Genomic DNA, 14,578 nt, shown 5'->3' on the forward strand with positions numbered 1-14,578 from the left:
TCTGCAGAGTGCTCAGGAAAGAGTGCCTTGAAGGTAATGCTGGACTCAGGTAACATTTGCTGTGCGTTATTCCTGAGTATTCATGAGAGCATAATGAAACGATGACAGATGAAAACCCACCGATCTTGGGCGCACAGCAACACCAGGACAAGCAAATGCAGTAATATTTCTTGTTTTTGAAAATTGCAACCCTGTATTCTGTATGTATCAACATGATCAATACACTTTGTGGCTGCAGAGCAGTCGGTGTTTTCCTGCTTAGGAGCTGTGTAAAATCCCCAATCTTCTTTAAATTAGAGTCCCAATCTTTCTGCCTTAGAACGAAAGCATATTTTTCATTCTTTTTTGCCCCTTTTGTGAAAAGACTGTCCTCCTTGCCACTGCACTCAGGGCAGGGAGGTGCCCAGGTGGGCTGGATTTAGTCACCACCCCCATACTGAGGTCTTCCCACTTCCAGCTGAAGCCGAGATGTCATGTCGCAAAGAGCACCTCCCCTCCTTCCATAGCCCTGCGCCCCACCTGGCCCCAGCCTTCAGAGCACGCAATTCCAGAGCGGAAGGTGATAACGACTAACTTCGGACCCAGTAAAGCTTCCTTTAGGATTAAAGGGTTTTTTGCTTTCTTTCCCCTTCAGCTTTCTACCTCTTTCCTCTGTGAAATGCTTCTTGTTATTAAGCAATTAGCTTCAGGTCTCCTTTCTTGGGTCATTTTGAAGTCATAGTGACATACCCAGCTCACAGTCAGCAGTACCACCTGCACACTCTACTCCACTGCAGACCCATAGGATCTTGGGTCAAGGTCTCTGTATGCCCAGTGGTCTCCAGATGGCTGTGCCCACCCCCAATCCCTCCCCACTAACCCCTACATGGAAATAACCAGTTCTTACCATCTGTTGCTCCACCTCATCAAAATAAAGAAATACGCCCTGGATCATGCAGCTAAATATTCGCTTTACCTGAGTTTGAAAAGTTTACTTAAAAAACCTTGAACTGTTTGGTCAGGTAAAAACCACCTGTGTGTTCCTACGAGTGGTGTTTCCTGTGAGCAGGCAGCCCGTCACCTGCTCCTGGTGCTTCCATCTCTGCAGGTTCAAAGGATGTGAGAGCTGACGTTTTCAAGTGTGACGCAGACGTACATTGCTTTTCTTTGACCCTCAAGTCTTAGCGTGGTGTGAGGTGGACTACCCTGAAGCACTCTCTAGTTTCCTTCACGGAAATTGCTGCATCGTGGTTCATTTGTGGGCTGTGTATTGGACTGATAAAAAAGAATATTTGATTGTTTACAGGTGCAGTTCTCCTAAACCTCGGAATAAGAACTGCCGTGTTACTTGGAAGCACAGTTTAGGTGGTGTCTGTGCAGTACCCCTGGGCTTGAGCTTGTCCAGCTCCAATCCTGTCCTCTTGGACACTAACTCTTACTCCCTGGTCAGATTTGCATTTCAGAGGGCACTAGGGGTCCCTGGAGCCTTGGTGACATAGTGGTTAAGACCTTGGCTGCTAACCAAAAGGTTGGCAGTTCAAATCTACCAGCTGCTCCTTGGAAACCCTATGGGGCAGATCTGCTCTGTCTCATAGGGTCGCCAAGAGTCGGAATCGACTCGATGGCAACAGATTTGGTTTTTTTCAGGGGTCCCTGGGTGGTGCAAATGGTTAAGTACACCCCTGCTAACTGAAAGGTCGGCAATTTGAGCCCACCCAGAGGCACCTCGGAAGACAGGCTTGGAGATCTACTTCTGAAAGATTGCGGTCATTGAAAACCCTATGGAGCACAGCTCTACTCTGTCACATGTGGGATCACCGTGAGTTGGAGGTGGCTTGGCAGCAACTGGTTTGTTGTTTTGGTTCAGGACTGCAGTAAGGGCTGATGATTGGGTGGGGGCTCCCTTCTGAGGCCCTTACAGTGTTGGGAGAAAGAAGATGAGGGCTTGCTGCAGAATACAGTTCGTAGGATGGAGCGAGAACAGGTTCAAGAGCCCTTTGGGGGTATCACTGCTGGATCTGGCGCCTGTTTGGATGTGGAGGTGGTGAGAGAGAGATGAAAAAACAACCTCTGTGATCCCGGTTTGGGGGACAGATGGTGGTGGGAGCCCAGAAGAGGAGCAGGCAGGACCAGGATGCTGAGTGCTATCCTGGGCAGGTTAGGTTTGAGATTCCGTCCAGTGGAAAGCACCAGGCTGGAGGCACAGCTGTGCACCTTGAAGTCAGGAGCGTGCGGGTGCGTCCGGTGAAAAGAGCAGGGGTCTCTCTACTGTTTTCTTGTGTTCAATTTCACTGATTTTTGCTCTTAGTGTTATTACTGCTTCCTTCTACTTGCTTTCACTCTTCTTTTTCTATTTCCAGCGGTGAAAGCTTAGATCACAGATCTGAGATCTTTCTTCTTTCTAGCATGTTAATTCAACGTTACGCATTTCCCTGTAAGCACTACCTTAGCTGCATCCCACACAGCCTGACGTGCTCTGTTTTTTTTTTCATCAATTCAGAATATTTCCTAATTTTCCTTGTGACTTCTCTATGACCCATGGGTTATTTGGAAATGTGTTGTTTAATTTCCAAATATTTGGGCATTGTTCTGATGGTTTTTTTGTTATTGATTTCTAGTGTAACTCCATTTGGGTCAGAGAACATATTTGGTATGATTTCACTTCTTTTACGTTTGTTGAGGTTTTATTTAAGGCCCAGAATATGGCCTATCTTAGTGAATGTTTTTTTTAGTGAATGTTTTGTGTAATCTTGAAAAGAATGTGTACCTGTGTTGTGGCATAGAATGCCCCATAAATGTCACTTAGTTCAGATTGGATCATAGTGTTGTTCAGGTCTTCTATATCGTACTGATTTCCTGTCTCCTTGGTTTTTCCATTACTGAGAGAGAACTATTAAAGTCTCAGCTGTGTTTATGGATTTGTCTATTTTTGCCTTTCAGTCTTCTTATTTTGGGCTTCATACATTTTGAAGCTCTGTTGTTAGGTATGTAGACATTAAGGATTGATTATATCTCTTGTGAGCTGATCCCTTTATCATTACATAATATTCCTCCTCATTCCTGGCGATATTCCTTCTTCTGCAGTCTATTTTGTCTAGTTTAATATACCCAAAACCAATGCCCTCGAGTCACTCCAATTTCCTTTTGATTAGTGTTTATATAGTATTTCATTTTCTATTCTTTGGATTTTAGCCTATCTGTACTAATACTTTTTACGAAGCCATGGTCGCACAATCGTTTAAATGCTTGGTTGCAAACTGAATGGTTGGTGGTTTGAACCTACCCAGCGGCTCCTTGGGAGAAAGACCTGGTGATCTGCTGCTATAAAAAAAGTGTATGAAACCCTACGGGACAGTTACGCTCTGTCACATGGATGAAACCCTACGGGACAGTTATGCTCTGTCACATGGATGAAACCCTACGGGACAGTTACGCTCTGTCACATGGGGTCACTATAAGTTGGAATTGACTTGACAGCTCCTAACAACAACAACAACACTTATATTTGAAGTGGTTTTGTTGTCGACAGTGTATATTTTGATCATTATTTTATCCAATCTGCCCACCTCTGTCTTTTAACAGACCATGCTCGTTTAATGAACTCATTCATAATGTTGGACCAAAACTGCATCTTTCTAGTTGTTTTCTTTTTCTTTCTGATTACCTTAATTTGCTATTTCTTTGAAGGCTTCCCTTCCTTTACAAATTCTTCCTGATTCTAACCCACTCTGTGTGTGTCCTTTCCGAGGAAGTTGCTTACCCAGCGTACATGCAGTATGTGCTATGCACTTGTTATCAATTTGTTTACTTTGTCTAAGTCTTGCCTCCCCATCAAATGGTGGAGTGGGGGTCCTTGAGCCTGGAGGCCACATTTTAGGCCAACTGTGTTCCCCACAGCACCTAGCAGAGTGTAAGTATACAGAAGGAGCTCGCTACCAAACTAGGGTGACCCAATCATCTGGTTTCTTCACTCACGGAAGATGCCAAATGATACTGGAGGGAGAATTGTGTAATTTGTGCACAAGTGCTATGATCCCACTGCTGTCTGCCTCTGGTTAATCACTCGCCTCCCAACCACGCTCCTGAGAAAGCTTCTCTGGTTTTCTCAACCTCTTGCCTCCATGTCTGACCCCCCGCCTCAGAGCTCCATAGATGGTGATGTTCCCCAGTGCTCCATCTATGGTCCACTTCTAGCTCTGTACTCTGTACAGGTGTCACTCCAGCAGAGGTCTGCTCCCGAGCTCCTGGCCACAAACCTGTCTGCTCCTCCCTGCCCTACCGACTCATCAGACTCTGTATTCCTATATCCGCCCTTCTCTTTCACGTCTATCTTGGATGAAGGAAGCATCATCCACATAAAATCCAATCTCCAGGTCCTCTTTGAGTTCTCCTTCACCCCATTACTTCCCATCTCACCAGGTACCAGGGTCCTGTCCTTTCTGGGCCATGGTTGTTTGCTGACTTCTCCTCTACCATTAATGTCTCTCTTTGGGACCAGAACAGTGGCCTGGGTGGATACCTCTGTACCTGTAGACCCTTCCTTGCCCACACTGGTGTCCTGTCTCACACCCCTGCACCTTCATTGTTTCATGAACTACAGCTTCCTTCTAGTCCTTCCCTTTGTGTCCGATGCCATCTCCTCTGTCACGGCTCTCCCACGTCGCCTCTTCCATCCTGCTTTCTCTTCCCCTCCCCAGTGAAAGGAGGCTCCACTTACAGCATTCATAACACCCTGCATCATATCAGAAGGTTCACAATCAGTTGCTAAAGTAAAGGCTGGCAGTTCAAAACCAGCCAGCAGCATCATTGAACAAAGTCTGGTGAACTGCTTCTGTAAAAATTACAGCCAAGAAAATTCTATGAAGCATTTCTACTCTGTAACACATGGGGTCATCATGAGTAGGAATCGACTCCATAGCACTGGGTAGTAGTAGTAGTTGTTGTTGTTAGATGCCACTGAGTTGACTCCAACTCATGGTGACTGTCTTAGGCTGGGTTCTCTAGAGAAGCAAAACCAGTGAAGTGTGTGTATATATATATATATATATACATACATATACGCATATACATATATACATACACCCACATATATATAAAGAGAGAGAGAGAGTTATCTCAAGGAAACGGCTTACATGGTTGTAGAGGCTAGCAAGTCCCACGTCTGTGGGCAAAGTGTCAGGTTGGAGGCTTCTCCTGACTCACATAGCTGCAGAGGCTGATGAATCCAAGATTGGCAGGTAAGATGGCAGGCCGCTGGTTCACAGGTTGCCAAGGCTGAAGAATCCCAAGATCAGCAGGCAATGTCAGGCCACTGGCTCAAGTGCCAAGAACCAGAGGTAGGATGATGATGAGCTGGATGCGGGATCCCTAGTGAGCAAAAGCCAACCAGCTTTGCCAGAATGTCCATATATATTGGATGTAGGCCACGCCTCCAAGGAAACTCCCCTTACAACTGATTGGCTGATCACATCAGGTCACATCATGGAGGTGATTGCATTCTATCAGAAAATGAAGGATAACTACCCAGACCCAGCAGTACATAATTGCTGAACCACATCATTATGTAACTGCCAAACTACTGAGAATCAAGCCCAGTCAAGCTGACACACAACCTTAACCATCACTGTAACCCTAAATGACAGAATAGAGCTTCTTCATGGGGTTTCCAAGGCTGTAATCTTTATGGGAGCAGATTGCCAGGCCTTTTTTCCCACAGAGAGGTTGGTGGGTTCTACCCACCAACCTTTTGGTTAACAGCTGAGCACGTGACCATTGTGCCACCAGGGCTCCTTAGTAGTAATGTCATTTAAAAATTTTCTTGTGTCTCTCTCATCCCTTTAGGATGGAACCTCCTTGAAGGTAGGGCCCACTTCTCATTTGCCCTCGTAACCCCTATGCCTAGCACATAGTAGCTGTTTATTAAATGCTTGCACTGAGCAAATCTTTTGTTCAAAACCTGTCAGTATACCTTGGTAGCTGGAATCTTACTGAGAATGGCAAAATGCCCGGTGTGAGGGTTAATGTTATGTGTCAGCTTGGTCAGGGTGTCTACCCAGTTATTTAATCAAACACTAGCCTAGGTGCTGCCGTGAAGGTGCTCTGTAAATGAAGTTAAGATCTACAATCAGATGACTTTAAGTAAAGGACCCTCGGTAGTGTAGGTGGGTCTCATCTAATCAGGTGAAGGGCTTAGACCAAAAACTGAGGTTTCCAGTAGAAGAAGGAATTCTGCCTCAGGACTGACATAGACATCCCGCCTGGGTTTCCAGCCTGCCCTGCAAATTTCAGACTCAAGGCTGCGGCGTCTACTCCTGCATGAATTTCTAGCCTGTTGGCCAATTACGGATTTTGGATTCCTGCCTGAGTTGCCAGCCTGCCAGTGACCTGTCCTACAGGTTTCAGGCTTGTCACCCCCCACAACTGCATGATATATATCTATGTCTATAGCAATCCCATTGCCATTGAGTAGATTTTATCCCTCTGTCTGCCTGTTTGTCATCTATCTGTCTATCTGTTCTATCTATCTATCTATCTATCTATCTATCTATCTATCTATCTATCTATCTATCTATCTATCTATCTATCTATCTATCTATCTATCTATCTATCTATCTATCTATCTATCTATCTATCTATCTATCTATCTATCTATCTATCTATCTATCTATCTATCTATCTATCTATCTATCTATCTATCTATCTATCTATCTATCTATCTATCTATCTATCTATCTATCTATCTATCTATCTATCTATCTATCTATCTATCTTCTCTTGGTTCTGTTTCCCCTGAGAACTCTGACTTACTGTATTTTTTACCTAAATAACATGTGCCTTATGTGTTTGTTTACTGGCCATACCCTCCCCCCAGGTATCTTGGTAAGCCTGCTGTGCTAATTTTTTTTCAGCAACAGGTGGAAGAGGAATGGCATGGAGGCACTTGTGAGGGTGCCTTGTGGTGGGAGGGTGCGGCTGGCCAACAAATGCAGAAGACTCATGTTATTTGTGTAAAATACAGTATATACCTGGCTTACCTTTATGATCTTACTCCTGGTTACTCTGTTTCTGCCCTAAAGAAGCCTGGTGGTGCAGTAGTTGAGTGCTCTGCTGCTAACCAAAAGGTTGGTGGTTTGAACCCACCAGCCGCTCTGTGGGAGAAAGGTGTGGCAGTCTGCTTCCATAAAGATTACAGCCTTGGAAACCTTATGAGGTAATTTATTCTATAGGGTTGCTATGAGTTGGAATTGACTCAACAGCAATGAGCTCCTCCCTAAAATTAAGGGCACAGTTCTTCCCTGTCCCCCACAATGTATATGAAGTCTGAAATAAGGAACAAGATAAATTCACTAGAGACTTGTGGCTGTTGGGGGTGCCTTAGTGGGCTCCCATTAGAAAAAACCAAAACAAAGCCAAAAAAACAAAACAAAATGAAAACCATTGCCATCGAGTCAATTCTGACTCATATCAACCCTGTAGGATAGGATAGAACTGCCCCAATAGGGTTTCCAAGGAGCGCCTGGTAGATTCGAACTGCTGACCTTTTGGTTAGCTGCGCTAGCTCTTAACCACTGAGCCACCAGGGCTCCCTTAGTGGGCTAGCTGTGTGCTGTTTGTATCCTAATGTCAATTTGGAAAAAGAAAGGAAACAAACACACAGAAAGAAACTAGAATGAGAGTTTGGTCGTCCCAGGGTCCCAGGCGGGGCTCAACACCTCCCTCCCCACGATGTTATTCTGAAGCCCTTTCTCTACTCAGGATACTCACAAGGACATTTTTCCTCTGAAATGTATCTCAAGCACAAAGACAAGGTTTGTTTTGTCCCGTTTAATCCTCATTTTCTGGTGGACTGGCTTACTCTGTGGAGTCAAAGCTCCTGCACTCGCTGGCAGCTGATTGGGGGAGAGAAAATGGCCTGCCACATCAAGTTAGCTGTGAGGGGACTCTGCTGGCAGCTGCGATGTGTGGACCTGGGGTGGAAAATCAGTGTCGGCATCCTAACACAGTCTGATTTCTTGATTTGGCCAGCTGTCAGGTTTCCAAGGCTCACTTCCCTGGGGTGGCTGTCTCTGAGGACGCGAGGGGTTTTTAAAGAAGCAGACTGTTGATCTACCTCGAGGAACGTGAGGTGGCCACGTTGCCAAGTGTGAGACAGAGTGGAGAACATGGGAGGGAGCTGCGTGGAAAGGACACCCTCGCCCTGGGCCCCTCTGAGCCCTCGGGCTTAGGCAAGACACCCACTGACCAGGAGATGCGCTCTGGTACCCGGCTCCCTGGTCCTCGTGCTGATCAGAGACTGGGATGGGGTGGAACCTTTGATCTGTGTGAATATTTAGATGCGGATTTATGGAGATAGTATTAATAATTCTAGGATAAATGGGAATTTTCTAACATGTTTATAACTGAGTGCTGTAGGAAAATAAGAGGCTGTTTAGATCTGGTTCTGCAGTAGGTCCTTGGTGTGCACCGTCATGGGCTGAACACAGCCAGCCTTCTTGCATGAAAAGCCCATGAGCAGGTGACTGTTCACTCTTGGTCCTTCTAGGTTTGAGTGTGTGTGTGGGTGTGTACATGAATATGTATGTGTGTGGTGTGTGTGAGCATGTGTGAGCGACTGTGTGTGCAATGTGTGTGAGCATGTTCATGAATGTGCATGAGTGTGTATGTGAGTGTGTGCATGTGTGTGAGCGTGTGTGAGCATGTACATGAATGCGCATGAGTGTGTATATTGTGTGTTTGTGAGTGTGTGTGTGAGCATGTGTGTGAGCATGTACGAGTGTGAGTGTGTGTGTGCAGATTGGGGTGCAGTGGCCCAAGGGCGAGGTGGGATGACTGGAGTGGTGCTCTGGGCTTGGCAGGGTCCTAGGGCAGAGCTGCACCTTGACCTGAAGGGAGCGTGACTTCTCCCACAAGAGAACGGGGGTGAAGAGGGAGAAGGCAGGCTGTGCTGTGTGGACTGTCACTCCTAGGGCCTCCATCAGCTCTGCACAGCTGTCTCTATAACACTGGGTGGCTCTGCTCTGGGAAGTGGCGATTGTCAGGGCTCATTCTCTGTCTGCAGACACTCACGAGGTTGGCCGCAGTCACCAAAGGCTCTCCCGGAGGCCAGGATGCTGCTTGGCGTCCCAGAGATGCAGGATGTGGCCCAGTCTGCAGACGTCCCTTTGGGGAGCCGCCGGGGACCTCCCTGTGGGCCTGGCCTCAGTGGGAACTGAGAATGAGTGGCAGCTGAGAGAAAGCTTTGAAGGCCCTAGGCCTGGGGCGGGGAGCACCGAGTTCCTTCCCTAGTTTCCAGTGCAAAGCAGCTCTCTGAGGAGACAGTGACCTAAATGGGAGAATCAGGCTGGATGAAATGACTCATTAAATGCCTCCTCTGGAAAAGCAGGGGGAGCACCCCCAGAACACAGAACCAAGTGTGATGGATGTGAGGTGCTGGGGGATGACGGAGCCTGAAGACTGCTCTGCCAGCCCCAGGTGTTCTCACCCCCTTCCCGATCCTGGGGGCAACAGCCCAGATGAAGCCTCCGTGAGGAGGAAGCCAGTGCTCGATAGATGAAGATGTACAGGTGGCCCACCTAGTGACAGGGACCCGTCCTCACCTGCTGGCCCCTGAGTTGTTGGCGGCTCCCCTGCAGGCTCGACCTGCCTCCTCCACGCTGCCCTCAGGAGATTCTCTTCCACTGTTGGAGCAGCAGAACGCTGGGTGGTTGGAATGAAGGGCCTGGAAACAGTGTGCAAAATCCAAACACACCGGGTGAACCTCACCTGCTTCACCTCCGTTATGGAGAGGTACCTGCTGCGCATCCACCCAGCTGCCAGTGCCCACACCTGGCCTCACCCCAGATTTTGGTCTCCAATGCTATTTTCCAATCAGTGCAGCCAGCATTCTTTGGAAGGCAGCTGGTTTTAAGTCCAGGAGCAGGAAAAGATCTGGTTGGCTTTGGAACCTCCTCTCCTTGTTAGACAAGGAGAATCCTAACCTGGAAGTCAGAGGCGGAACCAGAAGGATGGAGGATGAAGGATGAAGGATGAAGGATGAAGGATGGAGGAATCAGCTGGAAGGGACTCCACTGGCCAGGTGCTAAAAGGTGCAAGTCAGAAGGCAGATGCTACGGAGTAGCTGGTGGTACAAATGGTTATTGAGCTCGACTGCTAACCGCAAAGTTGGAGGTTCCAGTGCACCCAGAGGCACCTCGGAAAAAAGGCCCTGTGATTTACTTCCAAGAAATCAGCCATCGAAAACCCTGCGGAGCACATGTCTACTCTGACACACTTGGGGGCGCCACGAGATGGAATCGACTCCCCAGCAACTGGCGTTTTTGTTCTATTTTAAGTGGGAGATAGTATCTTCCTGCTGGTCATTAACTGAACCTGACTGCCTGGCTCTGTGCTAAACGTTGTAACCCCTCAACTCAGGAGACCCTGGCAGCGACCCGCTGAAGTAAGGACTGATCCCCACCCAACAGCAGAGAAAGGCCTGGTCAGCTCGGCTGAGGACGCCACACCTCATCAGTGGTCGGGTCCAGATTTGCACCTAACTCTTGAATTCCAAACACGGTTGTCTCCTAATGGCTCGTGTGTTGATTCTTTACACATTTCATAGGCAGCAAGGAAGGTGGAAATCACGTTTCATTTTAAGAGAATAATAGCTCAATTATTTTCTGCTATTTAATATTTATAATTACTTTCCAATCTAAAAATGTAACTTTTAGCAAAATAACACGATAGCGCCATGCAGTTAGGGCTCAGTTGGCCTTCCCCTCCTCAATCGCGGCTGATACAATAGGTATTTCAACACACACCGGCTCTGGACACAGGAGTCAGGACTTGTCCCGTCCTGATTCATCACATCTCTGTCCCGGTGGTTGGGCCTCCGTGAGATTATTATCATTTTTTGGGCCCTGAAATATGTAAACATAAGATCCTTATGACGTGATGTGGAAGTAAGTGCTTAATAGGTAAATAGTCATTATTTTTCTATCATCATTCTCGCAGTTAGCTCCTCCGTGGCTTAGGAAAATGTGAGTTAGTCTCAGTTACTGTCCAGGGCAAAGAGGGAGCCATGTCTATGCTAAACGGCTGATGACCCCAAACCTCATTAGAGCCACCGTTCTCAACCTTCTCTGCCCAACCTGTGACAGGGCTGCAGGGTAATCAGAGAGGTGGGCGCTGCCTGTTCTCTGCCCTCCCTTCCTTCTGTAGGGCTAAGTGGAGAGACAGATGGGAAGGGAAGGAAAGACTAGCAGAGCCGGGAACATTCAGCGTGTAAGTGCCCTGTCTGGAGACTGCGGCTTGCTCATAGACTCCAGGTTTTGTTGTTATAAATAGGCCTCCGAGAGGTCTCACAGCCTTCCGGAATAGCAACCGGTCTCTCTCTGTGAGCACCCCAGCCTCCTCACAGCCTTCTGGAACAATCCGTCTCTCCCTGTGAGCACCCCAGACACCCCCTTCCCAGCGGCAGAGAGCCCTTTGCCTCTGTGTCCACTCCTCCCAGGCTCCCCGTTCTCCTCTCTGCCACTGAGCAGAAGGCACACACTGCTAAAGGAGAGGCTGCTCTCACTGGGGAGAAAATGAGAACTCCCCACCCAGGAGGGAGGAGCCGCGCATTGGTGTCCTTTCAACCAAAAACACACGTGCCGGCTAGTCAATGTGTGGTGTTGGGCTCACAGTGCGTGCCCCATGCTGCCTGCTGCCTTCCCCAGTGTGGTGGTGGCTTTGGCTGCATGAGATTAAGTGTGAGCTACTTTTTGGAATGAGGGCAGAAATGGCTCGGTGGCAGAATTCTCACCTTTCCGCGCAGAATGGGTTTGATTCCCAGCCAAGGCACCTCATGCAAAGCCACCACCCATCTGTCAGAGGAGGCTTGCGTGTTGCTATGATGCTGAATAGGTTTCAGTGAAGCTTCCAGACCACGAAGGACTAGGAAGAAAGGCCTGGCAATCTAAAAAAAATTTTTTTTTTTTTTTTTTTTTTGCTGAAAAATCAGCGAATGAAAGCCCTGTGGATCACAACAGTTCATTCCATCGGCACCCAGTCAGGGGGATGGTACAGGACCTGACAGTGCTTTTCCCACTCTGCATGGGGTCACCATGCGGCAGGGGCCAACTCAACAGCAGCTAGCAACGACGATAGTTCCTGGAAACATCTTCTGAGACTCGTCTTGCTGCTACCGCTAATGGTAGCGATGCTTAGGAGACAGCTTAGACTAAAACGGAAGTGTTCAGTGTAAGAATCCGCTGATGGGGGTCAAGACAACCACAGAAGGGAAAGTCAGCCCCTAGGGTTAGACTCTCAGCCACTTGCTCTCTTGCCTGCCTGCGACCTTGAGCTCTAGCCAAGGCGGTGTGGAGTGCAGTCAGAAAGTTCCCGGGCCCAGTTCCACGTGGGCCTTCTTGGCTTCTCAGCATGGCGGGAACCAAGCACATGCTTTGTGTATGTGGTCCAGTTGTACCTCGATTTTCGAAGAAACTTTAATATTGTACCGCTGGTTTTCCACAGAACGCCGCCTCCATTTGACATTGGAAGGTGATGGAATCTTTTCTCTTTTAACAGGCAAGTCATTTTGCATACTCCACGGGGTGTAAATTGTTAAGTGCTTGGCTATTAACCAAAAGGTTAGTGGTTTGAGTCCACCCAGAGGTGCCTGGGAAGAAAGGCCTGGCAATCTACTACAAAAAAATCAGCCATTGAAAACCCTGTGGAACACAGTTCTGCTCTGACCCACATGGGGTCTTCATGAGTCAGAGCTGACTCAAGGACAATTGGTTTGCTTGTTTTTTCTACTACAAACATCTATTTGTTAAGGAGAGGGTCACACGTGATGTGTCTTAATGGGCCTGCATGGGAACAGCCACAGAGAGCTGCACAGAGTCCAGGTGGAAGACAGGTAGAAAGGGGCCTCCCCGGACAGGAAAGGATGTGTAGGAGGAACAGAAGGACGGCTCCCCCGCTGAATTCTGGCTTCTATCACAGCCCCAGTAAGATGCATGAAGTAGCATCTAGTCCCTCGTTGACGTTACTTGAGCTGCTGTTCATCCAACTCACAAACAAAAAACCACAAAAACAAACCTAACCTGTTGCCGCCAAGCCTGTGCCAACTCATAGCGACCCTATAGGACAAAGTAGAACTGCCCCATAGGGTTTCCAAGGAGCTGCTGGTGGATTCGAACTGCTGACCCTCTGCTTAGTAGCTGAGCTCTTAACCACTGTGCCACCAGGACCCTAAAATCCCCATCCTCTCCTTGATTGCAGATAAGGCTTCCTGACATAATTGTGTTAAGAAGGGCGTTTAAGACTGTAGCTGCCTAAGAATAACTGGGAGCCGAGCTGTATCAGAAAACCCATCAAGTACTTAACAGGTTAATTTTCATTACAATTGCTTGTTGCTAATATTACCCTTTACATTGTCTGGAAAATAATAATGAGTGACGGGAACTATTTAACTTATTTTGGTTTAATTTTAAAACTTGAATTATGGCAATACTTTGCTTTTCTTGTTAGTATTAGAGGAGGCTTGAAGCAAATTATTTTTGGTGGTTAATTTGTTGAAACAGCTTTTACTGGATCACTGGAAGTAAACCTCCACTCCTGGGAACCGACATACAGATGGGAGAGAATTGAGTCTGTTCTGGATTACATTGTGTCCCTCAGAAGGACATGCTAAAGTCCTCACTGTGAATGTGGCTTTGCTGGGGGAAAGCAGGCTTTTCTTTGCAGTTGTTATCAGTTAAGTCAGTTAAGTTAATGGTGTCATACAGGAGAAGGAGAAAAAACAAACAAACAAAAAACAAACCCATTGCTGTAATAGATTCCAACTCATAGTGACCCTACTGTACAGAGTAGAACTGCCCCATAGGGTTCCCAAGGAGCACCTGGTGGATTTGAACCACTGGCCTTTTTGTTAGCAGTCAAGCTCTTAACCACTGCACCATCAGGGCTCTGGGTCTCATCTCATCTGAGTGGTTCTTATAAAAGGGGGGAGCAGACAGGGAAGCAGTGTCACATGAAGTGGGAAGACACCACGTGAGGATCCACCTACAAGTTGAAGAATGCCAAACAAGGCCAGAGCTACCAGAAACAGAAGAGACAAGGAGGGTTCTTCCACTGCAGCCGAAAGACAGAGAGCACACCCCTCCCACACCCTGGATTTGGACTCCCAGCCTCCAAAACTGTGAGAACAAATTTCTGCTCCTTAAAGCCACCCACTTGGGGGTAGTTTGTGATGGCAGCCCTGGGATGCTGAGGTACAGCCCAGTGGACGATGGGCTTCGATGACAGGAAAACCCCTTACATTAGTGGTTCCACTGCACAGGGGACTGTGTGCTCCTGTCTGTCCATTCGGTCACGGATTCAGTGTATCGTGGAGGGTGTGACATTCTTCAGGTACTGGTTGTGGCTGAACGCAAGCTGGGCTCTGCTCTCGGGGGCTTGGAGTCTGACATTGAACCAGGTCACCTTCGAGCTCCAAAGCACGGTCGCTGAGAGAATGCCTTGCTGATCTGATTCAAACACCGATCTATGATTTTTTTCTCGACAACAAGTAGATGTGAGAGGATACAGGAAACTCCCCCAACAGCCTCCAAGCTCTCGTGGCTTACTTTCC

Source organism: Elephas maximus, chromosome 16 (assembly GCF_024166365.1).
Source record: "Elephas maximus indicus isolate mEleMax1 chromosome 16, mEleMax1 primary haplotype, whole genome shotgun sequence".
Classification (NCBI taxonomy): Eukaryota; Metazoa; Chordata; class Mammalia; order Proboscidea; family Elephantidae; genus Elephas; species Elephas maximus.